The 27,253-nt window shown below is 38.0% G+C and overlaps 1 protein-coding gene across 4 annotated transcripts in view; it reads right to left on the minus strand.

The window, feature by feature from the left end:
• The window catches only part of adarb1b (adenosine deaminase RNA specific B1b), a 155,998-nt gene that overhangs the window by 41,285 nt on the left and 87,460 nt on the right, over positions 1-27,253 (minus strand). For 2 of the 4 annotated variants that reach the window (XM_051905046.1, XM_051905044.1), the window contains exon 3: positions 18,536-18,584. The exons of the other annotated variants lie outside the window; for them this stretch is intronic. The gene's annotated coding sequence lies outside the window, so the exon portion shown is untranslated. The remainder of the gene's footprint in view (positions 1-18,535; positions 18,585-27,253) is intronic. 4 annotated transcript variants of the gene reach the window in all.

Consider the following 27,253-nt stretch of genomic DNA (forward strand, 5'->3'; position numbering starts at 1 on the left):
TCTCAGCAAATACTAAAATGAGTTTTAAAATTTCACATCTTCTCGCACTTGAACTGACACATTCACACAAAATTGTCAAAAAAATGCCCGTCTCGGCGAGTATCCTAGTAAACACAGTCGGTTATGGCTTGAGTGAACAAACAGTCGAGAAAGACAACGCTTGTGAATAAGTATCAGTATATTGGATCTGTGCATTAGGTCTTAAAGTGACAGCAGTCTAATAAACCTGCTGCATCTGTGTGAATCAATTGTGATGCAATTACTCTGAATGATTCACTGAGTATGATTCAAACCACTTTTTGCCTGAATGGTATAAAAAAAAAAAAAAAAAAACTAGAGCTGCACGATTCTGGATAAATTGAGAATCACAATTTTTTTTTTTTTTGTTTAAAATAGAGATCATGATTATCTCATGATTCTGAATAGACAACTAAACAAGATAAAACGCAGTTTACTAGAGGTTCTGACAAAATGTTAATTGCTGCAGTCTAACTAAAAAAAAAAGTAACTAATTTAAATTATTTATTATCAAAACATTGGTTTGAATAAATTATTCAATGACTCACTCATAAAAACTACACTTGTTTTATTACTGGATGAATCAGCGTTTTTAAACAAATCTCGAATGAATGATTCAATGAAAAATAATTTTTTTAACAGTTGCTTGTCGCCACCTACTGGTGTAACAATGTAATTGACAATCTTTATTTGAAGCATCAAGTTACTTTCAAAAGGCGATTTACTCTATTTTGATCCCTACCGTAGACATCAGTGTTTATATACAAACTATAAACTTTTATCCCAGTACTTTAATAGCACAGAAATAATGATACTGAGTGGCTGAAAAGACTGTTTGTGAAGCTGTTTCATACATGACAACTGCTCTCTCTGGCTCAGTGGCAGCGCCAATGCAGATATGAATGTTCAATGTGATCATACTTGTCAAAGGTTTAATACACAGACGAATTGTTGTCATTTAGGAATAAGATTGCGTGGGTGTTTGAATCAAGATTGTGATCTTTTAATGATTAATCATGTAGCTTTAGTTTACACTATAGATGTATCGTATGAACTAATGGCACCTCATGTCATGATAACTGATGAAACTGCATACGGTCTCACAAAGCTTTAGTCTCAGTCTGGAGTCCCGTAGTATAAACAGTAAAATAAACAGTAAAGCAAAAGCACACTTCCACCGTTGCACAGCCCTACAGCACACAGTTTTATACATTACACCCGCTCACCCTGCATGTGCGCTCGGGTATAAATCACCCACACGTGTAGCTATGAAAGTCCAGGCACTGGAGGAAGGCCAATAAATGGCTGCTCTCCCAGAGTCCATCATTCCAAGGTCGAGTGACCACCACATGGGGGGACAGATGACAGCCCACCTTCTCTATCAATTCACCTCACAGGCTTTAAAAGATGCTTCTGGATCCTTTCCTTTCTCAGATCCCCCTTCATTTGTGACCTCCGCTCCATTTAGGCTGAGAAATACAGCCCGATGGCACTGAATGCTGGCTCAGACAGTGCTGAGCTAAGGATTTATGCTCCATTGCTTTAGTAGCTTCATAACAACGAAACTTACAAGGAGACTCTTTCACTTTTACACACAGGCAGAAAAAAAAACAAAAAAAAAACACAAAACTATCATCCACACATCAGAAAACCTTGCCACGTCTACGCTAGTAAGTTTGAATCTTAATGTCACAAGAAAGAAAACCAAAATAATAGGAAGAATTCTCACATGTTTGAACACTTGTCTACATAAATGTGATGCAATAAAATGTAACTAATGCTACTGAGGATTTCAGTAAGATCCTTCCAAAGGTGTGGCTTTCAACAGATACAGCGGCATGAATGAACTTCTGGGGGAAAAAAAACAGAACAGCTCAATGCCACGGAGTTAACGGGATTATAGCGGACAGCACAGGGAAAACAGAGAGATCTGAGAGCACAGGCTAAACACTACAGGAATTAGTATGCATCATAGGAAACGAACACTGGTGCAAAATCCATTTGCAAACAGTCCTCGACATCAAACTCCAATAACTGCACAGCAAAACAGAGTAAACTCAGAGTTTGTTTGGACACACCGCCTTTTAACATGTATACACTACTCTCCAATATTTTGGGGTCAGTAAGATTGTGTTATGTTTTGGAAATAAGTCTCTCGTGCTCACCAAGGCTGTGTTTATTTGATCAAAAATACAGTAAAAACAGTAATATTGTAAAATATTATTATTTGAAATATTTTTTTTTATAATGTAAAAAGTCTTTCCTGTGAGTTTAGATCAATTTAATGAGTCTTTGCTGAATAAAACATTCATTTCTTTCAAAAAAGTAATCTCTCTGACCCCAATGTTAACAGTATAGTGTACATGGAAAAAAAAAAAAAGGGCAGCAGCAAATGTAGATTTTCAGTGGCCTTCAGACAGTCACAAGAGTCATGGTCATTAATAAAACCATTTACATAACATAATTAAGAGGAAACAGAAAGAAAAGCTTCAGCTTCTGAACATTTCTTAAAAAAAAAAAGAAAAAAAAAAAGAAGAAGAGATGATTTAGAGGACTCCAGCAGCCTTGAGTTTGTATTTTGCTAATTGTATGCAGTATCCTTGATACTGTATGACCTTGTCTTGCTAACAACAAATGCAGTGGAACAAACAAGAGAAGAAAATACTTATGCCAAGGTCCTCTATGCTGAGCATTCCTTTCTTTCATGCTGCAGTGAAATCTGAACATACAAATACAAATATTACACAGTGAAGGTTTGGGATTGAAAATAGATTATTTGTATCTCCTAAAGAAAATACAAATGTATCCAAGGCAAAAAAAAAGAAAAAAAAAAGTTTTTGATAAGTTTAGGTTTTGATTGTTTTGGTGTTTTCAATCTGATGCATCTAAGAATGAACAAAGCATCAATGTGCACTTTAAAGGTGGATTTAAATGGTATACGTACAATAGTATATGCGAGAAAGATAATATCAAATCAGAAAATCATTATGCAAATAGCTGCAAGGAAGAAGGCCATACAAATAAAAATATGATGTAAAAAAGTCTACAAAAAAACAAAAATAGATAGCACATCCAAGTATCTGCAAAACAAAATGTAAATAGAGCCTGTATATAAAGTGAATCAGGCTAAATAAAGTCACCATGAAATCAAAATGGGCAATTCTGATTTTTTTTATGGGATACTGAGGTATAAATCAGATAAATGATTTATCTGTACACATTATTATTTTTCCCTCAATCTCTTCTCTGATGACGTGTTTACTGGCGTGAAGGCGGGACAACCTGTCACTCACATGAGATCCACCAATAGCAAACCACAATCATCCAATCAATTCCCCATGGACAAAATCAAGTCGTGCCCTACATTTTTTCTTGTTCGAGAAGCTGTTTCACTCAGATATACATCACAATAGGGAAGCAAAGACTAATCGCAATTTCTGTTTCATGCCAACTTTAATACCAAAACAAGCCCTAAACAGAATGTTTGAGAAATATCATTACAATACCACCTCGTAAGCGCTGATACCACAGATGTTTCTTTTTTTTTTCTTTTTTTTTTTTTATATTTACTGGCAGTAACTAGGTACACAGCAAAATCCCCAGAGTTAAATCAACTCTGCTCAGATTACATATGGTCCCTCTCTATATAGTGTTAAAGTAACACTGAAGCAGAGTTCACGTTAATGAGATGATTAAGTGATTAAGTTATGATTGAGTATTAGTGATGAACACCTGCTGTTAGCAAGCAGAATCACTGAAGAGAAACACAATAACTACAAATGTCTTCCAGCCACAGCCTTAGATGAAATCAACTGAAGATAAAAGACATTAAATCTCTCAAGATCGGATTAAACAACTCCACAAACAGCATCTCTCATTAAATTTAACTCTGCTTCAGTGTTATTTTAACTCTATGTAGAGAGGGACTATAAGTTCTCTGAGCAGAAATGATTTAACTCTGGGGATTTTGCTGTGTAATTGCATTTTCAAGGCCGCAAACGTGTTCCACAAGCCAGTCTGTGCGGTGTCTGTCACTGCCAACATCTACTGCAGGTCAAGGGGCCCCGTGCAGGAAAAGTTATCATGAGTGAACGAGTGAGAAAAAGACAAAAAGAGAGAGGGAGAGTGGACGTAGATGGATGGGCTGTGCAAATGGAGAGGGATATGAGACGTGCAAAAGTTCAGCACAGAGCCCAAACCATCATAGCAGCCCCTGTGTGGTCTAACACAGATGGATTGCTCCACAGCCTCAAACAGCCAGGAAGAAATAAGGGCCCCTTTCCAGAATGGAGGAGCATCCACTTCCATTACGGCCCCAGATCTGTATTTTAGAAAAGTCAATATTTTCTCCATCTTCCTCTCTCATGGCATTCATCACTTTTGTTGTCTGTAAAAGGTGGAAAAGGCAAATGTAAAGCAGCTACATAATTGCAAAGCAGATCAATTAATAATAACATAGAAGTCGAGTACCTCATCGTGTACCAACTGGCTGACTATTAAAAGCCCTAGACAACAATGAAATATACTTCCTCACGAAACATTTCACCAGAATCTCGTCATTACAACTCCACGCAGTGTGGGGCGCTGGGGACACGTGACATTTCAAACTAGCTCTCTTTGGTCCCTGAAACCAACTTTCAAGACTAGAATAAGAACTTGGGAAATGACAGAAATGTGCTAACCTTTATCTTTATATAGACACAACATTTGTATGTGTGCACTACTCTAATGGCAGCAGTCAGTTAGGGTTTCTAGTATAGGTCGACCGATTGATTGGTTTTGCCGATTGATTGGTTTTGCCGATTAATCGGCACCGATAACTGATTGCTGGAGCAATCAGTTATCTGCAAAAATCCATACTGAAAGTTTTTCCGGGTTGCGTCCTTTTCTGGAGTGGCTGAGAAGGGTCTGCTGTCATTATAAAGTATGAGTGCGACCTCTAGAGGCGAAATAAAAACGATCACTGACACCTTGTGGAGTTTGTTTTGACACGTGAGGCTGCGCGCTACACACTTCAAATGCTGATTTAAAAAAGACAATGAAACGGTATGTATACAGTACACTACAGTACATGTTTTCATATCATTATAAAGTCATTAATTTGTTGACTAGATGCTGCATTAGTGGAGAACAGCAATATGTTTGCATCAAGGCTGAGAGGATGCTAACATTACTAGTACCTCAAGTGGTTAAAACAAAAACACACGCAAACCCAACCCAAATGTTTATTGTCACGATTGTTACCATCTATTTGCATTAGTTTTATATCCAGCTGGTCGTTTCTATGCATTCGATATGCAGCGAAGTTGCATATTTAAAGCTAGCGACATGAGAAAGCAAACTATCGTCATGCAACCGACAGAAACATCAACAAATGAGAAACACAGTTCTTTTTTCATCATCACTGTAGCGCATGTTTTGTTATTTTTATCAGATAATCATCAAGTTTTCTAAAATAAAAACAAATGAAGTGTAAAAGTATACATACAATATACATGTGTGTCTAATTTCAATGATATGGCCTTTGTGTATGACTGTTTGGATTTATATGAAATGATAACACTTTACAATTAGAGTCCATCTGTAACATTTGTTGTGTTTGTTTTCATTCAGTATCCATTTAAAATCCGATTAAACGGCAACGTGGTCCAACCTAGTTATTGTTATCGGTAAAATCCACTATCGGTCGACCTCTAGTTTCTAGGTAAGCTATGGGTTTTTTTAATTGCTATTATGTAGTTTTTTTTTACTTTTGGAAATGTTCTCAGATTTTGTAAGATTCTCCCAATTTGTTACCGTTTTTGGTGCAAAAACTTTAACTTTATAAATAGAGGAAAACTGATGTGACAAAAGAATCAAGATTGTGCCCTCCTATGGTTTTTGGAGGTGTCCTCCTACCGCACAAACCTCAAACCAAAGTCTTTCCTCAAACGTGGCCCCAGAGTCTCTCCTCACCTGGTTCTGCACCCACGTAACGATGCTTAATGGACTACACGTGCGGCAGACGCTGGCCGGCCGAGCACCTAATGGAGAGGGGTCCCTGCAGATGGGGCAGGCTGTCGCTCCACCTGATTAGAACTGATGGGCCAGGCATGTTAGGAAGACGAGCGCGGCCACCTTAGAACGGTCCGCGAGTAGCCGACCCCCCCCCGAATGACTGCCACCATGGCAACCAGGCACTGCTGAGAACATCCAGCTCCATTATTGAATTTCATCACTTTAATGACCAATAACAGATTTGAATTAGTCTGCCAACACTCATTTTTACCTCGACGCAAATTACAGGGTTTTTAGACCGCAGACACATTTAGGAGTTCCTGAACAAAAGCTTGCGATGAGACACTTTGATAAAGTGGCTTCTAATATCTGGGGCTTGATAAATGAAGCCGCTGTCAAAATGGGAACAGCAGCTGCCAGACATGTACCTGCAAAGACCTCACGCTAGAAAACCACCAGGAGCGACTACGGCCAACATTGAAAGCAACGAAATTAACACATTCAATGTCCAGAAAAGTAGTAAACACATCGCTAAGAGAGTCAATGTGACTACAGTGGTTTAACCTTATTGCTTTTGTGGGCAAAAAACAAACAAAAATAATGACTTTCTTTAACAATTTTTTCTCTTCTCTGTTAGTCTGTTAAGCAGTTGGCGCAGTGCTGTGTCTCCGTGTTTACGTCCGAACGCTGGCTCATTATTGGCCGGCTCCTGTGTCAGCATCACACGCATGCCTCGTGCTGCTCACGTGAAGAGACGTCGGCCAATACTGAGCCGCCGTTCGGACGTCGAACCTGGAAGCTGCAACGAAAATGGCATAACAGAATGACGGGAGAGATGAATTTGTTGAATAAATTCTTATTTTTGTTTTGTTTTTTTGGCACACAAAAAGTATTCTCGTCGCTTCATAACATTAAGGTTGAACCACTGTAGTCATGTTGACTATTTTAACAAAGTTTTTACTTTTCTGGACATTGAATGTGGTAATTTCGTTGCTTTCAATGTAGGATTTGTATTTCAATAAAATATCTTAATTTGTGTTCTGAAGATGAACGAAGGTCTTACAGGTTTGGAACAACATGAGGGTGAGTAATTATTGACAGAAATTTCATTTTTGGGTGAACTAACCCTTTAATAAAACATATGGACACTGATCCTGATGAACATCAATGTACCACTTTGTAGCACATGTAATTTATTGGTAATTTTTGGTAATTTCATGACTTACTAATTGACCAGTAACTATTTCTTTTGCTGTTTATAGTGAAGTGAGATACAGTGCACACCTCTGCATTTGTGCTTGCCATTGAAGAATGTGCGCCGCAAGCACAGTATAACGTCTGACTCTGACAGGACAGTAAGTTTGTTTTTTTTCCTGAGGTGAGAGACTTTTTATTTAGTAACAAGTTACGAAAATAACATTAAAATAGTGACACTGACATATAGCCTGACAACATTTCATCTGACTGCAGATACTGAATCAAGACAACATGTTTTTCTTAGGCACTCTTTACTTAAACTGCATCTGACAGAAGAGTCAACAGCTCTCATGCACGTCTTTCAAAATAAGTCTTGCATCAGTAAAACATTTAGAATTACATTTGTTGTTGTTGTCATTTCTTTGACTACTCTGTGATCCACTCAAAACAGTCTTGCATCAAAAAGTGGTTGAGAAACACTGATCTAGAGCATTGCTTTCTAAGAATAACAATAAAATATTAACAATAAATTAAAGCTGCAAGCAGCATTGAAAGGGCCCTCGCACCCGGGGCCAAAACAGTGAACAGTGGGCGGCATGCATTTAAGCAGGTAAATATAGAAGTAGTATGGCAAGGCCTAATAATAATAACAATAATAAACAGAGCAATTCCAAGAGAGTCCTCACACCATCAGTGCTCAGGACCTAAATATTAGCTTTTGTCCAATGTACACTTGCGCATAGAAAAACTATGTGCAAGTGTACCTAGGACAAAAGCGGTTTTAAACGCAAAGGGTGGTCACACTAAATATTGATTTGATTTATTTAATAGAAGTTAATTGATAAATAAACTCTATTTAAGACATTATTTTTGAAAGCATCACAGTACCAAAAATAATTTTGTCAAAATACATTTTACTTTTGAAAGGAGAAAGATGCTTTTTGCCCCCAGAACCGTGACCCCTTGTGTGGGAGGGTAGGGATTGACGTGGCATCTTGAAGCATGACAAATTGCTTCAAAATCTTGGTTATGAGCACAGATGATCCCCTGGAGCTTATATCCAGTGTGTGTTTAATCCTCAGCTTTCCTAACCTACACTGGACAGACAGAAAGTTTGCTGGCCTCAGCACTATGTATCATCCTGTCTTTTGGTGCTTTGGCTCTCTCTCTCTCTCGGCTCGTCTCCTTCCCTGCCTATTTTCCTCGCCTCAGCGGCCCCGCTGCTCACAACAGATGACTATCACTGTACTCCTAATTCAAGGCCAGGTCAGTTACTCCAATATCCACAGGGAGGAAGGCATCGCTGGGTGCGTGTACATGCCTGAGTGGATTAGCCGGTGAATTTTACAGCCGGTGGCTGGGTTATTAACAGCTCTGAAGGTAACAGTGATGGACAGGCAGGAGCGCTGAGCATCTGAAACATCACAGGGAGATAAGACAGATGGACGGGCGGAGAGACAGACAGGACAAACAGACGTGCTAATACTGTCAACACTGTCTGAACTGTTTCCCCAATAATCAATGACAAAGATGGAAGGAAAAGAAAAGACAAAACAAAATACAAATAAAGGACAGAAGAAATGCATGAAACACATGAGGAAGGATGAAAGAATGAAACAAAAGAATGAGAGCCCCCAAAAAATAAAAGAACAAATAAATAAAGAATAAAAGAATGAAAAGACAGAATGAAACAAGAATAGGAAAAAAAAAAAAAAAAAAAAAAAAAAAAAAAAGGCAGGGTGGGGGGAGAGACCAGTGAAAGAAATGCAAAGACCGAAAGAAAAACAAATAAACAAAAAGATAAAACAAAAGACAGGGAAAGAGAACTAATAGAATTAATTAAACAAAAGACAAATGAAGGAAAGAACAAATGCATAAAACAAAAGTATGAAAGAATCAACAAAAGAATGAGAATATAATGAACTAAAGTACTAAATAAAAGAATAAATCATAAGAACAAAAAAAAAAAAGAACAAAAACACGAAAACAATTTTTGAAAGGACAAAAGATCAAATATGCAGGATAAAGACCATGAAAGAAAGAACAAGAAAAAAATCAAATAAAAGTAATGGACGCATGAATGAACGTCAGAGAATGAAGGAGTGAATAAAAGAACAAGAGCAACAACGCAAACATTAATGAAAGAGAATGGATAAACAGACAAGAGATGGAATAAAAACAAGAACGAAATAGAACAAAAAAGTAAAACAAATTGAAGTTGAAAGAATGGAAAAATAAAAGAAAAACAAAGACAAGAACAGAACAGAAGGCAAGGATCAAAAATGAAAAAAATAGAATGAAACAACAAATAGAGCAAACAAAGAAAAGATAACTTGTGAAGGACATATGATGAACAACAAGAGCTTAATCAGCATTCAATTAACCACATTAAAAGAATGAGAGAGAGAGAGAGAGAGAGAGAGAGAGAGAGAGAGAGAGAGAGAGAGAGAGTTGAGTGTTGGTGGACCGCCTTGAGTGAGTCATTAAATATGGGTGGGCAGCTTGTTTAAGAATTATTTCAGTTTTTCAGACTGCAACCTGCAGTTAATGAGCCTGAGAAATGAAGGCATGACAACAGCCACACACACATAGTACACTACACTACAGACGACTGTTCCTCACTGATCCAGGTTAATTATGTCATCTTAACCATGTGCTGGTGTGACTCCATTAGGGTGTACTCACACTAGGCATTCTGAACCATGCCCGAGCGCGTTTGACCCCCAAAGCCCGGTTCATTTGACAAGTGTGATCACTCCGTTCTGTGCCTGGGCGCGGTTCGGTTGGGCTCGAGCGCGCTTCGCATGCAGTGTGAGAGCTAACCGTGCCAAAGCACGGAACAGTTACTACTTTTGTGTGTACTACTGTCGTCATTACGACGGCAAACATCTTTTTTACTACTTTGATAGTACACTTATCAATTCATGTAATTAATTCAAGTGTATTTGGGTTTATCATGGGTCTGCTTCTCACCTTTGATGAACAAGAATTGTAGTTTGCGAGTAAAGCTGCAAATTCCTCCATTAACGTCAACTGTCTTTGTAATCCTCTTATACGTGCAAGAGAAAATCGATGCGTGGCATAAATGATAATATATATTTCTTCCTGTTTTCTTCCATTCAAAAAGTTGCATCCTATATGACGTAAGCGTGCTCCGGCCCGGAACGTTAAGTGCAGTGTAAGTGCAGGCCAGCGGGGGAGTGGGGACAATCGTGCTCAGGCTCAGTTCAAGGCAACCATGCCTAGTGTGAGTACACCCTTAGACTGGACAGCTATGGCATTGGGATGGTCTCTGTTTTCCAACGGCATTAGCTAATTCAATCGATATGCAAGGAAAGGTTAATGCTATCACTTTAGAGAAATGAGAACTGCTCTTTTAATTGCTTTTAATTATGAATTAATTGCCTGATTGACTGAGTACTGTCAATTGGGTTACTATGTAAACTTATTACATTTCGATTTCATAAGATGGAATTATTTTTATTTGCTACAATGGTCAGATTTTTCAGGTTGTGGTTGAGCAACAGTGTAAAGACAATCTCCAGTTTAATGGACATCTGAAGAATCTAAAGAGAGATGTAAAGCTGCTGTGTCTATCTTCATATAGCATAACAAAGTGAGGAGAGCAATGGTGATCTTCCCCAGATACACCATTATCAGACTGCACACGTTCCATTCACTCCATCAGAGAAGCTTCATTTCCTCCAGTCTGCTGGCTAGGCAGAAAACTCTCCTCCACATGTCATCAGTGGCCCACTGGAGAGGGTTAAATGACATGGGAGACACAAGTATCTCAATTATATCCCTGATGCTTAAATTTACATAGTCCTTGCTTAGTTTAGCATTTTTATATATTATATATATATATATATATATATATATATATATATATATATATATATATATATATATATATATATATATATATATGAGCATTTTTTTAAAAATAAAAAATAAAAAATGAGAACAAAATAATACGATAAAGCATCTTCAAGATTCTGCAAGGTGGTGTAAACTTATGAGCAGAACTGTGTATAGATTCTCAGCTTAGACTTCTATTTACACCTAATTTGAACACCCACAGTGTGATTTTTGTGATTTTCAATGCCACACCATATCCTCACAGCACGTTCATTACTACCACCAATGCTGCAGGAATCATGAGTGACGCAAAGCCCCTAAAGTTCCAAAGATAACTCGGAGCCAGCTCAACGTCAGGCTTCAACCACACTGAGAGACGACGCCGACACAATGTGGCCCAATCAGGCCTATGAGTGAGGGAATTACATTAGCAGATGACTTCTTAAAGAGAATCACGCCTCCGTTTTCTGCTTTCCTTCGGCATCCTGCCCCAGATAAGAGGAGGAGACAAACTCACGGGTTTGACAAAGCCGCCTTAAGTTGCCAGGCCGCATTAGGGGGTGTGAGGCATGCTGAAAACGCCACTTCAGCAGCGGAGGATTTGCTTGGATGACAGGTCTCAGTTCTCAACCCGCGCAGCTCAGAATGTAAAGGCAAACGGCGAATGCTCAGATAATACCTCTAAACTCACACCTCAGCGGCTGCCGCCACACCTCCTGCCTGGGTTTATCCGCACACTGCCTGAGTGTGACGCCCAATACCTCACCTCGCTCCTGGATAGGTGAAAAAAAAAAGCTGTGCTCCAACAACTAGTGAGCTGCTTATTTGGACAGCATTTTAAGGCACACTCCTGACACAAAGACCTTAGAATTATGCATAATTATGTTCACGACACCAAATGCAACCAGTTTTGACCAAATTCTAAGGCAGGATTGCAAGTATCTTTTGCGGATCCCAATATGCAATGAAAAAAATATATCCAAAATGGCTGAAAAGTGTTGAACAATGAAAAGTATCAGAATAAAAAAAGTCAAATTCACTTCACTAAATAAATAATGTTTGTGTGATGTGTACTTTTATTCTCATTAAAAGTATTGTTATCGGCATAGCATCATTAACTAACACTAACTTGTGTTGAGGCCTAAATAGAGCATTTCAAAACACTCATGAGGTCCCATTTCAGTCAGGATGCTGCCTTAAAAAGGCACCAGTATCGGCTCCTGACAGTAAATTTAGGGCAGATTCTGGATCTTGGCGGTAGTTTATGTTAAACATTTTATAAACTTCATATTCTAATTGCTGAAAACATGCAGACACACTTTTATCAGAGGTCTAGTGTCTTTGCGTTATTCAGCCTGAGGGTGGCGCTCTAATGTTGATTGACAGGCTTTAAAGTACACACGACTAGAATGCCATCTTAAGCCCAAAGTATAGTTAACTCTTTATGTGCACACGAGGGTCAGCAGAAGAGTACGCGCGTACTTGTATGCGCACCGGTGGATTTTTGTAACTATGCGCAGGTCGCACATGTGCATTTAATTTTTTGCAGTAATTAGTTTATCCACAAGGTGGCAACCATGGCCTGGGGCTGTCGATTCACAAGGTAGTCAAAGAAAAACTGCATAAACAGAACAGACCTGAACACATGCAAGCTACAGCGATGATGGAGGCCTACACAGACGAGAGGATTGTGCGAGGAGGTTATAAAGTACCCTCATTTGTACCCTCAACTCTAGCATGAAAGAATACAAAGATGTTTACATGGGTTGTAACTCGTGGCGGGAGATTGCTCAAATCTGAGAATGCGTCGAATGCCTGTGTATATGTACGAGTCAAATGTAGTATACTTTCCAAGGCTGTGCGTTCGACTGTGTGCGTACACTAAAAAACTAAGTATACCCTGGGCTTTGGAATTGCCTCAATGTAGTATTTATTGCCTCAGAATGTTGTTTTTGAATATTACAAGTTCTGGTGAGGAAAAGAATATCACGTTTGTTTTTAGAACAAACATAAAACAAACACAAAAGAACTATATTCACATTTAAACTAAAGGATTTATATTTTCATTAATTTGATATGCTATTTCACATAGGAAGAACAGACACGCCAACTAGTTACTGACCTGATGCAGACTAATATACACATAGCTGAAGCGGATTGATATCGTCTTGGTCCAGAGCGAGGTTTATGTAAGTTAACGTGAAAATAAGCAGGGCAGTCTGAAAAAAAGTCTAGTAAATGCTAAATATATTTGTTGCAGAATGCTGAACCATGACACTAAAATGGTGATACAAACCGAACCGTGAGTAATTTGAACTTTTCCACCCCTAATATACAAACATACTGTATAGTGCCCACTAAACACTTGGTTTAAGTACTGTAACTTTCCAAAGTAGGACAGAATTGTTACACACATTAACTAAAAAAAGATGAAAACTTCCAAAAAGTCCTCAAGGCAGATTTGGGTCAAAGAAGCTGAAATGTAGATCTCAAACCAACATTCACAAACTTTGATTCCATTACCTACTGCAAAAAACAGCTAATTAACTTTACCATTTCTATACACATTTTAGTTCTTCATATAAAATTAGATGACAGTGCAGAAAAGAAAAGAAAATATAGCCTTTAAAATAATGTTCCCATTTTAAATAAGATTTCACACCTAAAAGGACCCATAAAATTACATTTTAAAAAAGAAAGGAGTTATTAAGCCAGTAAAAAGTTGCTGAAAGCGATATTTCCTAACTTAGACCACTCCTCTCCAAAACACCACCTTCATATAACATGACTGACAGGGAGAGAGTGCCTTCGTTTTTGCTCTTGACAGCTGTCAAAGAGACAAGTGTGACATCTCAGGATCTCAAAATATCTGTCAGAGAGCAGGGGCGATCACTGCAGAATATATATAGTTTATTAATTCAATAGAATTCACACTTCAGTATGCTTTCAAGCGATCTTTGTTTTTTATGTTTGTGGCTCATCACCATGGTGATCCATCAGACACACAAGCTGCTCATTCCACGGCAGACTACAACAATTTCAGTGAGAACAGCATCTCATTTCATCCATCCACCTAAACCAACACAGAAATGTCAATCATTCATAAAACACTGCAAAAATAAATAACTCCTGCAACAAGAAACTGAATCATGCATAAATCCAAACCACATACAAACCACTAAAGAAAATGCTGCATTCATGAATTTTTATGCCAATGCGATACTATGTAAGCCTAGCCTATATTTTAATTATATATTAGTCATAATCTTCAGGATATCTGCATGTTTAAGGGAATGAAATTTAAGACCTTTTAGGACTTTCAAGAAATTAAAAAAATATTTAAGGACTTAAAAGATCCTCATCAAGTCATTTAACAGAGAAATATACGTAAAATGTTTGTTTATATATACCTTTTAATGACACACAGATGTTCTGAGTTGGCTTAAAAATGTTGATTTTTCTCAGATGAACTGTCATTTTGACCACATTAATATTCATAATTTACAAAAATATAAACAAAAATACATTATGGTAATGTGAGAACTAAAATAGAGTAAAAATCAAGCATGATATCCACTTTAGTGTTACACTAAATTAGTTCATGGAAAATTAATATCCAAGCATATTTTAAAAACAAACTGCTGAACCAACTTTAGATACTTGCAAAAACAATATTTAAGACTTGATTATAAATCAAGGAGACTGTTAATGTAAGATTATTGGAAAGAACCTGCAGACACCCTGATATTTCTAAATTCTTGTGGTTGAAATCTATTTCTGAACTTATTTACTCAATTTTCATTATTTTTAGCAAAGGTACACAAGCTGTATTATACAGAAGATCCTAAAACTGTGATACAAGCTTTAGATTTGACCAGGCAGAACAATAAAAAGTGCATCTTTACCCTACTTCACTAGTTCATTTTAAATGACGACGACACAAATACCACATACATTTTCTCAATTAATATGAAGTCATGCATAAGCATCATAGAAGAATTACAGTTTGAAATAGTTCCCAATTCACTGGAAAAAAAAAAATTGGTTTCACTCAGAAACTAGTAATGCTAGTAAATTTCACAAATGATGACAAAGAAACAGCAAGTAACACTGAATTAAATGTGAAATATGGAAGTAATAAAGACTGAATTAGTATTTTCTTGTAAAACATACTCCAATAATCTTAGAAAAACCTTATTCTGCAATGTATACACGTCAACTTCCCTAAAGTATTTCATCTCAACTACTCTTATACGTCTGTCTAGAAATGCAAATCACACACGCACTGAAGAAAGTGCTGTGTACGATCAAGTTTTAGAAGTCGAAAATCAATTCACAGATCTCCACCAGGCCTGTTAAAGAAAGCGTTTCTGACCTTTCCGCTCCGACCGCTTCTTGCGTCGCCGCTTGAATCGAGTCCTAACGAGACAGTAGTAGGCCCCCATGCAGTGCGCGGCATCCACAACCAGGGCCATGGCCGGTTGACCCTGACGCTTGAGTCGGAGACAGGAAGCTACCTGACTGCACTGTCCTGTGTTTCTGAGCCACTCAGTGAAGGTGTGCGCCGGCAGCCCCCTTCCCTTGCTCCACACTTTCAGCTCTACCACACACAAACACACGCGTGGTCTCCTCCCCCCTCCTCTCCTTTTGGTACTTGGTGAGAGGAGAGAGAGAAGCAGGAAGCTCTGAAGAGAGGACACTAGTAGAGCTTTACAAGGTTAGACAGAGTAAACAGAAACCGCTGGAGACTTCGTGCCGGATTTGTTTTCTCACTTCCCCTTCCCTTTCACGTATCCTGCTATTTTACCTGAGGCAAGAGCAATCTGCTCTCGCCAGTCCAGGTAATGACATCACCGAACCTTCAGCCAATCAAAAGCATGGATTCAGTTCTTCACATGGCCAAAAAAAAAAAAAAACATTTATTCCCCTGACATCCTTTCACCAAGACTTCTTCTTGGTTATATATGATAAAACTGCTTTTTTCCCCCCGCATTTTAATCCCTGCTGCCATGGAATTAACTAAAACCATATTATATACAGTCAAACCAAAATTTATTCAGACACCTTGAACATTTCATTCATCAATTCAGTTTATTCACTATAGTTTTAAAAGAATGGTAATAAAATATGACAATATCTCAGAGTTAAACTGTGTCAGAAAAAAATTCTTAAATCTCAATCCTTCATCCAAAACATGTTTTTGCTATCAAAATGTATGAGTTAGCTAACTCAGTACTTCAAGTTAGGAGCAATTAACATGCATGAGTACTACAAACTTGATAGTTCTGCTTACTTAAAATTGGAAACATGATAACTCAAAAAATTTGATGAACTGATTACCTCAAATTTTTTGAGTTAGCCCAACTTATTTGGGTTTACAGGGAGTGTTTATATTTTAGACCAGTCGGGATGGTCTTCACGGGAAACTGCATACATACGTCACTCATCTGCGAGTGTCTCGTCATATCCGTACATAGAATAAAGTTTTCAAAGATGGCAAACCGAGAACTGAGGGGTTTGAAATGTTGTGAAGGTGACGTGGAGATGCCGTATTTATTACTCAACAGGTGAGTAAGGTATTTTATTGAACAGATAAATTGCCATACGTAGGTCTCTAACAGAGTTCATTGTAAAGCATTATCTATTGTGAAGGGTCATATTTATCCGAGGGCCAAAAGTTACATATTGAAACTTCCCCCATATGTCTAATACTTCTTACAAAACTCACATTCATGCAACTTCTGAAGAAGCTCAGAGCTTATATTTGATGTTGGGCAACAGGGAATCTATGAAAATGGATTAAAATATGCAATATTTCCAAAGCAAACGGCCAAATAGAAGTTCGGTTTTAAACCAGCCCTAATAATAAATGCAACAGCTGTTTAGTGCAATTAGAGAAATCTTTAATCATTAAGCAGTCTAGATCTGCTCACTTGCTCCATATCAGCTCATGTTCAGTTTCAGCCTGAAGATCTGGAAGTAACTCTAACGCCATCATGAGGCCAAAGCAAACCATTGCACCTTATCCAGTAATATTACTACACAGAAAACACTCCACACACACATTCAGTCACAACTATTCAAAATAAATAAATCAATAATAATAATAATAATAATAATAATAATAAATCAAGATTTTAGTACACTAACACATCCAATGATATTTCAGACTGCATCTATAAACAGCCCAAGCATCATTTTTATAACCTTTGGAAATGCCAGCAAATTTTAATTAGATTCTGCACATAAAAAGCAAGATGGTAGCTGCTCTGTAGATGGGTATAATTTATCCAGTAAATATGCATGTTGCCACATCTGAACACCGAAGCAGAATGTGTGAATGAAGACGTCACTAGGGCAAAAGGAGCTCTCTAGCACCCTCTAACGGAAACAACGAGGAACTACAGCAGTACCTCACAGACATTCAAGAATGCAATGACTGTGAATACAAACAAGCAAGCAAAATTAACCTGACCTACTCACTGAAATTATTGACCTGGGAAACACACTACAGACACCCCATCAGTAAACAACAACCAAGGCATTTCAGTATTCAATACTGAACCACTATGCTATCAACAAAAAACAAAACAAACAACTTTACACACACATACACTACGGTTCAAAAGTTTGAGGTAAATAGCTGCCGTCAACTGTTTGATTACCAACTTTCTTCAAAATATCTTCTTTTGTGTTCAACAGAAGACAGAAACTCATACAGGTTTGGATCAACGTGAGGGTGAATAAATGATGACAGAATTTTCATTTTTGTGTGAACTATCCCTTTAATAATTCCACAAGGACACATTAAATTGGCCAAAAGTGGCAGTAAAGACATTTTTAATGCTGCAAAAGAATTTTATTTCAAATAAATGTTGTTCTTTTAAACTTTGTTCATCAAAAAAATGTGCCACACAAAAATATTAAGCATCACAACTGTTTTCAACATTGATAAGAAATGTTTACTGAGCACCAAATTAGCATATGAGAATGATTTCTGAAAGATCATCTGACTCTGAAGACTAGAGTTATGATGCTGAAAATTTAGCTTTGCCGTCACAGAAATAAATGACATTTTAAATTATATTACAATGGAAAAGAGTTATTTTACATAGTAAAATTATTTCACAATATTACTGTTTTTACTGTTTTACTGTATTTTTTTTTTATCTTATTCTGACTTGGTCAACATAAGTGACTTCTTTCAAAAACATAAAAAAAAAACACTGATTAATAGATTACAAAATAACATCAAATTCAGTAAATGCTAAATTTATACTGAATACTGAAAAAATACTATACTGAATCTGTGCATCAGTGCATGAACTGTCACAACTCACACTGCCTGAACTCCACTGAAGAGCAGCACATTGTCGCTTTGGTCAAGAACCAAAATTTGCCAAAATGTACAGGTATATCGCAGAATCCCACATGAGACTAAAGGAAATCAGAAGATACACACCTGGGTTTCCACTTGCTGTCAGAGAAGCACTCCTGCCTGATCACCTAGCCTGCAAAGACACAAGAAAGAAAACAGAAATAAAGATTTTAATAAATTCCAGTATAACATGATGCATTTTCAAATAAACCACTACCTTAGGTTTCTACCTTCCACATCACTTCACAGACACATTATCCACTTGCATGCTGCCAGTAGCGTTTAGATGCAATCTCCAGCTACTGCAGATTTAGTTTCAATCCCCTGTCACGTCATCAACTTTCCAAGCTACTGAGAGTCTAAAAACTTTCACCTGCAGGTGAACGCCACAAAAACACGACCTAGCGGCTGTGCTAAACGCATCAGGTGACGTGTCGCGAGCACAAGAACAATATGACCTCAGCTGTAAATGTCCCTCATAAAAGCAGAAGAACAAAAATAAGTCCCTCGATCCAAAAGCCTGGCCGAGCAGAGGGAGGAATAGCCTGGAATCAGAAGGGAGTGAGGGACATGCAAAATGAGGAAAGGAAAAGAAAGAAGGGTGATAATCTCACAATAACAGCCAGTCATATTTGCAACCAGAGCTTCCTTCCTTCCTTCCTTCAAGCTCCTTAAATCACTGTTTGCATCACTAGGAAGATCTGTGGAGCAAAAGCAGCAGCAGGACGCTTTATAGAGGACAAATAAAACAGCAGTCCAATAAAAACAGTGGCCAGCCAAAGATGCAGCACGTTTCTTTAACCCTGACAGCCTGTTCACAGAGGATGGTTAGCATCAGTGCAGATTCTACAGTGGCACAGCATAAAATACATATATTTACTTGAGCTGTGAGTTTGCAGGGTGAATTAAATGCAATAAGAGAAAAAAAAAAATACAAAAGACAATAAATAATACAGTATCTTTCTACTAAAAATAAAAATTCTGTCATGTTCTGTCCCTCATTTAGTTTTTTGTCCATACAATGAAAGTTAAGTTCTTCAAAATATCTTCTTTTGTGTTATACATTATACAAAAAGGGACATGAGAGTGAGTAAATGACAATTTCAATTTTTTATTGAATTAAGAGAAAATTAAGAACCTTTTAAGAGCTGGTTACTCTAAACGAGAATTTTAAGTCTGAAATCAGTCTAACTAATTACTTACTGAATTTATCATAATAAAAATGAATATCATACAAAAAAATGTCCCTGTGAAAATCAAGCAAAAAGGAGGAAATAGTCACTAATACCTGGATTGCATCACATTTGATTGTTCAAACATGTTTTCGATAAACTGCACATCTATTGTACATCATATACTCAATTTTTGCCTAAATCATTCTAACTCTCAAAATAATAATTTAAGAACAATTGTAATTCTTGTGGCTCAAGAAAAGCAAATACACTTTGGATTTAAAGCATCTGCTAAATTAATATCTGCTAAATGAGACTCGAACCCTCGACCTTCAGATTACAAGTCCGACTCTCTAACCATTTGGCCACAAACTGCACCCATACACTGAAAGTGAATGAGGACTAAGGTCCCCAAAAATCTTTAAAAAAAAAAAAAAAGACAATAATGCACAAGAGTACCATAAAAGTAGGATACTTCTCATGTGCTACTGTATATTATGCACACTGCAGCACTAGCAAACATTTGATAATAGTGAATCAACAAATTTTAGTCTGTTACTCACACAAAGCTTTTATATGGCTTCACAAGACTTGAAATATATTGACATTTTTATAATCTCTGGTCAGCATTTACTTTCATCACTTCAAAATCTTTCTATTTGTATTCCACAGAAGAAAGTGATCTTGGTTTGGAATGACATGTGGGTTGTTCTCTCCAGTAAACACTGATACACAGGAATAAAAGTCTGAGGGCACCCCTCACTCCATTTCTTGCAGACACACTTTTTTTTTTATTTTTTAGGACAGAAAGCGAGTCGTGAAGCATAAATCACATCTTTCACTTATGGCCAGCTGAGTTCAGCACAGAATGAAGAGAAGCACTCAGCATCTTTCTGAATCTATCGTCAAACACCAAAGAGAGTGGGTCAGGGCCACTGGGAAACCAGCAGGAAAGTACACTTCAAAAGTGAGCCTTGAACTTTTTAAGGTCAGCTGAAGTCTGGATTTTCTTTCCAAGTAAAATGTCTGGTATATTTTAAAAGCACTGTCATTTTGGGTCTTACAAACTCATTAGTTATCAAGCAATAAGGAGGAAACAGTCACTATAATACATAGATTGCATCACATTAGATTGTTCAAGCGTGTTTTCTATAAATTGTACATCTACACTCTAAAAAATAATGTGTTGGCTCAACAAAAAAAAAAAAAAAAAAAAAAAAAGAAAAGAAAAGAAAATAATAATAATAATAATAATAATAATAATAATAATAATAATAATAAAGCATCAATTTTGAGTTTTAACAACTTTGAGTGAATTTACGTTCAACCAACAAGCTACAAGGAACTTAATTTGTAGCATAAACAAATTTTTAAGTTGATTACTCAAAAAAATTAAGTCAATCCAAATACCAGCTTGCCCTGGAACCAAATAATCTTATCTATTTCCGTTCAAATCAACAGCTATCATAGCACATGCTAACATAACTTATTTAATTTGTTATTATTATTTATTAATTTACTTATTAGCATGTATATTTAATGAACAAGTAAGATATTACTTGTCACTGGCATTAGCGCAGTCATTGCTTATAGAGTCAATGTTGTGCTTACCTTCTTGTATCTATTCTTCAGCAAAATGGTGACCACAAAAAACTTGTGGTCAAATATAACAGCATTTAATACTAACAGGTCTTTCCCTTCACTAAAAACAAATAAATTAACACTTAATCTCAACATTTATTCGCCATATCCAGTCCTTTGCAAAGCATGCTGGGAACTAGAAATCCACTGCCTAATTTCCGAAGTTAAAGACAATTTCATTAAGTTACTAAAACCTAATTTAAAAAAAAAAAAAAAAAAAAGCCAATTAACGCAAAAATTTGAGTTTAAATTACAGACGATATTAAGTTGATGTAATGATCAACATTATTATGTCAACAGAACTCTACACAATAATGTTTGTATCTTAAAAGGTTTAATTAAAACAATAAATTAGATTTTTTAACTTGCAAGCATCCAATTATTTAAGTTGTGGTAACAAGTCCCCTGAATTACTTTTTAGTATTTATAGTACATCTTATAAGACACAAATCCTTTTGCCTAAATCTAATATTTAATGTTGTTAGATCAATTTTAATTCTTATAGCTCAATTGGCACTATCAAAGCTACAAGAATAGAACCATCTGCTAAATTAATAAATGTATAAACCCAAAAACAATATTTAAATCCAAAAACAAATCACTTCATATAAAATTGTTTCTGATGCGACAACCTATAGTTACCAGAAAGACCAAGCTATGAGAACAGTGTTTGGATCACAGGGGGGCGCTGTTGCCCTTTTCTTACTGGTTCTTGCATCTCCCAAATGGTTTTCTCCCAACAAGCTTCTACTACATATTACAGAGAATATCAAATCAAACTCATCATACTGTTAAAATAAACCCACTTTACAGTATATACACTAAGCTAGTGTGACTATCTAGAGAAACATTCCAGCCTGGCAACAACACCTAAAACAATGGCGTAATGTGCTCTCCAAACTGTCCAAGCATCTCTTCAGCCAGTTTCTTCAGGGTCAGATTTATTTCCAATATTAGAAAATACATTTTGATGGTTGAACAACAGCTTTAGGGCTGGAAATGCCAGAGGGCCCCTTACAATTAGGGGGCCACAGCATCAAATGAGATGAAAAGTTTCTACCACAGAGCAAATAAGCCAGATAGCAGCCATGCAATGCACCGCAATCTGCATTCAAGAGCATTGTGTGACCACAGCTAAAATGTTCAGTGGGGGATCTTTAACCAGCACAGACATTTAGACGACAGGCTCCTCAGTCAGGCTAAATGGGATGAGGGAGTCACGCATGTTTGGATCCGAGGGCCTGAACTTCAGCTGTAGAGGACAAAAGGCTAATTGCAGATACACTCTTCATTACTACAATAAAATTACTCCTCTGTCAACCCTCGCTTTTTTTCAGCGGTCTAAGAAAAGAGGTGATAACGAGCTCTAACTGTCCTGTGCACTCACTTTTCTTCTTGTGAAGGTTTACGGGAATAGTTTACACAAAAAAGAAACTTCCCATTTAACAAAGCTCTAAGTTACATTTTTGGCACATGCAATTTTAGCAACTAGCAGAGCAGGTAAAACATCTCAGCCAATTACAAACCTTCTCATTTTCGAGTATCACACTTTCTAAGTGGTTTCATAATTCACACACGTTTGCCATGTCTTCAACAGAATTCGATTGTCTCAAGATCAAAGCAGACCAGATGAGACCGGTTTTAATGCTGCCAATGAAACTGAGAAAAGCACTAAACCACCACTGCCATATTCCGTTTAAACAAAGCACAGGAATTCAATAAAAGAATACATAAATCACACCTCCAGACAGAACAGAGTTCTCTGAGAGGAGAAAAAAAAAACCCTACAGATAAAAGGAATGAGAAACCCCTGCCAACAACAGACAGCTTAGGTGAGAAATCAGTCAGGGTTGAAACGGTTCCCATAAAACAAGAACCGTACGGTTTTCAACCCACAGTTTGATACATTGTTAGTACTGGCGTTAATCTAATGTTTAACGATACCTCTTAAATAATAAAAGGTGTCTATTTTTAAAACTAATTACAGTGATTCTCTCTACTGCTGAGGTCCTGTACAGTTAGAGATGAAATAAACTGTAATTAGGTGTAGCAATAAAACAACACAAGCTGTCTTAAAGGGGTAGTTCACCCAAAAAAGAAATTTCTGACATTAATTATTCACCCTCATGTCGTTCCACACCCGTAAGACCCGTAAATTAAGATATTTTTGATGAAATCTGTGAGTTTTCTGGCCTCCGATAGACTTTATTACCACTTCCAAGGCCCAAAAAAGGTAGTAAAGACATTGTTAAAATAGTCCATGTGACTACAGTGGTTCAACCTTAATGTTATGAAGTGACGAGAATACTTTTTGTGCGCAAAAAAACAAACAAACAAACAAACAAAAATAACGATTTTATTCAACAATTTCTTCTCTTCCCTGTCAGTCTCCTTCCGTGATTATGTCTGAACGCCGACTCAGTACTGGCTGACGCTTTACAAGTGAGCACCACAACGTTTGCGTGTGATGCTGACGCAGGAGCTGGCTAATAATGAGTTTCCTTTTTCAGTGGAAATTACATCAACACACTGAATAACGCTGCGCATTTCAAGGCACTTCAGTGAGCCTTTAAGTTGACCTCAACAGAGGCACTACCACCTTCTTCCTAAAGGGGGCACAAGCACTCAGAGTTACTGAAACCTACAGAAGGGAACTCCTACTGTATGTACCAGAGATTAAATGGAGGAGGCGGCTGCCTAGAAGATGCTACAGTAGAGTGCACATGGTACGCAGAGAAGAACAGAGGCATTCTTGCTGTCAGTCATCACCAGACTCAGAGGCCTTCCTCAGGGCGACAGAACCTGCTAGGATGAAGAATGACCAGAGAGAGAGAGTGATAGAGAATGAGAGGGCGGGAGATGCAGACAGGCTATTTTCCCACAGGGAATCAAGTCTGTAGGTTCTCATGAAGATGACGCAGAGAGAGAGAGCAGAAGCTTGTGTGTCCATCTCTGCTGCAGTGCACTGCAAGGCTGTTTCCCCCCCGCTCCTGCTCCCAGCAGCTATGCTGGCAGAGCGGGCAGGAAATATAAAGCCATTAGACAGTGAAAAAGACATGAGGGGAAAATTACTGCTGCTGCCCCGAGTGTGAACTTCCGACAGCCAAGTCAGTAGGATATTAAATTTATTTAAAGATGCCTGGCTAATATCCTTTGTAGTCTGGTTTAACTATTTCCCTTAAGTCAACACTGCATATACAGGCAAGGCGCAAACATCAGAGATGTGTAAACATTTGGTCAAAGCGTACCTTGTAAACTAGCTCCTCTGTAATATCAACAATATTGGCTCCTGTGTTGAAAGTACAGGTATCGAGGGACGTAGTAAACTTGCAGGGTATTGCTCGCTGTGCGCTAATAAGTGGAGGAGAAAACCGATACCATTTACAGACGTATGACCTTCTCTTATTCTCCAGTTACAACACAAGGGATCAGAAGCTTTGGCCCATTAGCAAGAGTCATTAACACAAGTCTAAGTGCAAGTGGTCTAACACAACAACAGCACTGTTGCAGACTCGCTGGCTCCAAAGTAGGGTAAGATGCTCTGGTCCAGTTAAAACAAAGCAGAAAAAACCCCAAAGAAAAACAGACTTCTTCTTTGGATTGGGTACCATCGCTGGTCACTGTGTGAGTTCTTGGCAAGGTGTCGCAATAGTCCAGGTCTGACTGTATGTAGCAGGACTGGGCATGAGAATAATGCTCTGCTGTTTCTCCTTTGGAAAACAACACTCAATGGTCCCAACTTCTAAGAAATGGAGACAATCTCAACATTGACTGCAATGCCTGAAACAACACTGTCAACCTCTATAGGACCCCCAGAATGGGGGTTACGACACCCAGAGCGAAGCAGAGGAACAGGTCACAGTGTGGAATGACGGGTAAGGCCATGTTTAATCTACTTCTTGAAACCTAAAAATCCAGATCCATTCTTGCGCCTCCACTCTTTTCTTGCACTTGACAGATTGGGGTTGTTTGTTTGCGGTATGTTTCAGTATTCTCTGGGGCTTGCTATTTGGGTCATCTCTCCAGGGAGAAGCAAGGATAGTGTGCAGAAACCAGCTGGCCGGCACAGCTGGGGCTCATGGAACCCACCGGGTGACATCTGCAGTTCTGAGGCCAAGGGCGGGTACCCAACTTTGCCACCTGGGTACTGATTAGGCCTTTAGGGAGTGAGAAAACTCAGTAGAAGACCCTTAAAAATGAGAGGGTGAACTGTCAAATTTGCCTTGAGCAGAGCACTGTGGTGTAGCTATAGCTAAACTTTTCCTAAGCCTCCAAGGGTGGCCTTATACTGTAACAAAACGACGGGTGACGCAGTGCAGCTTGTACCCAACAAAGAAGTCTTCCAGGCCAGGACAAATGAGGGAAGTATCGTAACCCCCCCACACACAAACACTCTGCTCCAACAAAGCCCGCTCTGTAAATTCGTCAATGAGACTAAACCTGTTTCTATTGAGCTAGGAGTTTTGCTCTTTGGCAGAAACCGAAACCCAGTGATTAGTAAGGTCCAGCACCAACCTGTGACAATCCAGACCAGTTACACCTCTGAAGATAAGATCTTTCACAACACTGTTCACCACTCTTGTCAGAGCAGCAGAACAATGCCCCTGAGTTTTTTCCCACGCAGGAACTCATGAGGAGCTCCAGCTTGTGTTACAGCAGTTGTGTTTAAGTAGGCCAGGAGCATCTAAAAGAGAGATTGAGAGAATAAGCAAGAGGGATCTCACACTTTGCTCAAGGGGGAACTGGTGGGTTTGAACCAGCCAAAAACTAAACACTGTCATCATTTACTCACCCTTTTGTTGTTTCTAACCTGTATGACTCTCTTTCTTTTGCAGAACACGACATGCTGAATAATGTCCCAGCAGTTTTGGTCCCTATTATGAGAGTCGACAGAGTTCAAAACTTTCAAGCTCCAAAAAAAAGAACATAAAAGTTGTCTGAAGCAACATGATACTTTATATGATAAAAAGATTGAGTCTTTATTCACACTCAAATCAAAACCTTAAATCAATGCACTACATTCCAATACGGTTACAGGAACCTCAAATGTCATGATGTTTGGTCACATGTGAGAACCAGTGTGGTTTTACGCTAGTTGACATTTGAGGTATGTGTTACCACATTTTATTTAGTCTGTGCATGCATGTGTTGACTGATGTTTTGATATGATTTGAGTGTGAATAAACGCATACAGTACAAAGTCTGAGATTCATTTCAAACTACCTTTATTCAAAAGTTTTGGATTTTAATGACTTTTATAATATGGCATCTCTAGTAGTTAACTTTAAACTAAAACTTAAAAATGAAAAGATCTGCAAATACAGAAAAAAAATTCCACTCAATCTTCTTGGGCCCTAATAATTCCCAACACAGAAGTCTTGGAGTACCACCAACAATACACATTTTGGATGTCTCCCTTATCTGACAGACTCATTTCAGGTCTTGGAATCTACTATTGAACAGATGAGTTGATTCAGGTGTATTTGATTAGGGAGACATACGGTGTTGATGGTACTCCGGTATTAGGGTTGGGAGACACTGCTCAGATTTTGTTCCCAACCAGCATCTAACTGATCAAAACAGAAAAAAGGTTTGAATACTACTAAAGCTTGACCTTAAATTTATAGACCAAAATAAAGCAAACTAGTTTATACAAGGTTGTTGCATGAGGCAAAGAGAAATAGGAAGGAAAACATTGAACAGTGATGACTGCAGTCTGTACAGGAGGGCGTAGAGTTTAAAGCTGGCTGCCGGTCTGCCCAGCATTCATCTCTCCAATCAGTGGGCATGCTCTAAAGCAAACACAGCCATTTCCGCTGAACATGGACGTAAAGGCTGCTTGTAATTCCTGAATAGCATCATGGGGGAAGGGGCATATCTGCGTCTATGGTATGAGACCTTGTTCTCCGTCCCATCTGATTTGGTCTTAAGCTCAGACAAGCTTTCCTCCATCCAACATCAACATCAGCCTGCGCTCTATTCTGTCTCT

Source organism: Ctenopharyngodon idella, chromosome 9, assembly GCF_019924925.1.
Source record: "Ctenopharyngodon idella isolate HZGC_01 chromosome 9, HZGC01, whole genome shotgun sequence".
In the NCBI taxonomy this organism is placed as follows: Eukaryota; Metazoa; Chordata; class Actinopteri; order Cypriniformes; family Xenocyprididae; genus Ctenopharyngodon; species Ctenopharyngodon idella.